At 42.1% G+C, this 2,471-nt stretch overlaps 1 pseudogene; it reads right to left on the reverse strand.

Annotated features, from left to right (window-relative positions):
* Positions 1 to 219: 219 nt before the first annotated feature.
* LOC143550360 (aldehyde oxidase GLOX pseudogene) lies at positions 220 to 2,010 on the reverse strand (annotated as a pseudogene).
* Between the last annotated feature and the right edge of the window lie 461 nt (positions 2,011 to 2,471).

Here is a 2,471-nt window from a genome sequence, read left to right on the forward strand (position 1 = left end):
AAATATTTCACATAATAAATGTTTCTTACATGTGTTCGTATGACATATATCACAAAATCCCAATAAACAAATACAGACTATATAGTTCTTAAACAAATACAGACTATATAGTTCTTATTAATGTTCAGCAACAAAATATAACATATTCAGCTTTAAGGACTAACTACAAATTATTCAGCAACATCAAAGGAAAAAAACATAAATCACACATTTATGGGTTCAGCCTATCTGAACCCAAAGGCCTTCACTTGGAAGTTGACGATGAACCACAAACAAGATATAATGGTTCGCCGGAGCGATGTAGCTTGACAACGGCAACATCACCTCCAGTTGATACACGTCCCCCGGACAAGCCTGTTATTCTTGACTTCAAGGATCAACAACCTTTGGTTCATGGAAAATGAATGGGTATTAAAAGGAGGAGCCAACAGTGTCACTGAAACTAGTTTTGGGTCCACGTGACCTAAAACCCTAAACCGGATAACCACGTGGTCCTCATACCCGAATTTGGTTTGGGAACCAGGTAATATCCTGGGTCGTGAGTCGGATTATCCAGGATCTAAATACGATGGAGAAAACGCCTCCAACCTAAGTTCCGTAGGAAAACGGACGTGTGAGTAATTATAATATTTGTTAGGGTTACTTCCCGCAACGAGCACCCGACCATCACGAATTAAAATCGCGGTAGAATGGTACATTCGAGGTATGCTGGTCGGGGATTGAACATCAAACCGATTCCCAAATGGGCGATTCAGATTGTACACCACCGGGTTAAGGACTGGGTTTCGCCCAAGCCCCCAACCCGTGGTACCATGAAACGCACCATTTATAATCAAGACATCCGCGTTTGGTAACAACAACATGTCACCCATCACACGTGGCAAAGGCATGTTCTCCATTACCCATTTTGGATTCGGGTCGGATACCCTTATCCGCCCACAAGTTTCTAAAGCCTGGTCATGTATCCCATGTTTCTTAACATTCATATATGCTCCTTTAGGAGAACCCCCACAGATCAAAACCTCAACTATGCTCACATTCCCTTGTACAATACGCATTGGAAGTAAGACCGCGGACCCCGTACTCGGATAGTTCCTCGGGTCCCCACCCGGTATCGTCGGGTAATTCTTAACCACCCGGTTATTCGAATAATCAAGCAAAATCACACGGTTATTTGCGAATATAAACAAATTTCCATCCGGGTAAAGAAACACGAAGGGATACAAATTATTTTCACCCTCCAGATCATTCGTCTGAGAGAGAAACGGGAAATCATATGCTTTACCTGAAGCTGAAAGCTTCGGGTAAAACTCATAATTAAACTGGCTGCGGCCGCCAATAATAATCTGGCAGCCGCTAGGCAACATCAGGTTCGTGGCGTACCATCTTTTGTTGATCAAAGCTGACGGTATCTCTTTCCAATCACACTCTTGTTACACGATTTGAATACCCTAATGACAAACGCACCGTCGTTTGAACCACCTGTTTGAACAACGTTCCCATTGGGTAACAACGAGCCAGAGGAACACCAAACGTTCGTCTGAATCATGAGTGGACGTAAAGTGTTGGAGTTTACGTCGTATTCAATAGAGTGCGAGGTGCAGTCTATATTCAACACCTTGTCGCGTGAGTTGTTGCGGCATTTGCCGTCCGGGAGGGATAGGTTAGAGGCACCGTAGTCGGTACGGTCGTACATTAATACACGGTCATTAGGGAGGAGTTGCATGTGCATGGCATTGATGCCAATGCTGGATTGGAGGAGGGTCCAGTTGGAGGTGGGTTTGATATTGGTTGCAGCCATGGCGGTGGCGATGGTGGCGGTGAGGAGGCAGACGATCAGGAGTAGTCTTGAGGCCATGATCGAGTGAGTCAGTGAGTGGCACTGGAGTGGAGGGGGAGGCTTTGGGTCAGAATATATATGTGTGCATGGTGAGTGTAACACTACAATGACAACCATATATGTGCAGTGTTGATAACAATCTAAACGCTCTAAGATACAGCTAGAATATAGGACTATATTATTAGGAATCAAATTTTGAATTACTAATTACTCATCTAATTAAACTTTTATTGTTCTATCCATTTTGTTTCTTGTTTTTTCCATATACAAAATTTACTACAATAAGAATATACGTGCAATAGGAAATAAGGATATACATATTTTTATTTCATTTGTGGTAAATCATAACACTGAGATACAGAACTACGATGAAAGTTGATATCTTGGTTAATCTTAGTACTACTCATTCGTCCCATTGAAAGTGGGACTGTTCAAATGGTAAGATCCAACAATTTTATCTAATACTCTACCCGAATCCTTTACCCTTTTGGAAAGAAACGTGAACCCGAGACCCTACCCTCTAAACAAGAAAAGAGTCAGGTATAAATAAGGTTTTCAATGGTCCAATCCATTACCCCTTAAGACAGCAATCACATCTCATTTTCTCAATTTACCAGTTGCATATCTCATA

This window comes from Bidens hawaiensis, unplaced genomic scaffold, assembly GCF_021521415.1.
Source record: "Bidens hawaiensis isolate Kalapana, Puna unplaced genomic scaffold, B.hawaiensis_p1.1 tig00016033_1, whole genome shotgun sequence".
NCBI lineage: Eukaryota > Viridiplantae > Streptophyta > Magnoliopsida > Asterales > Asteraceae > Bidens > Bidens hawaiensis.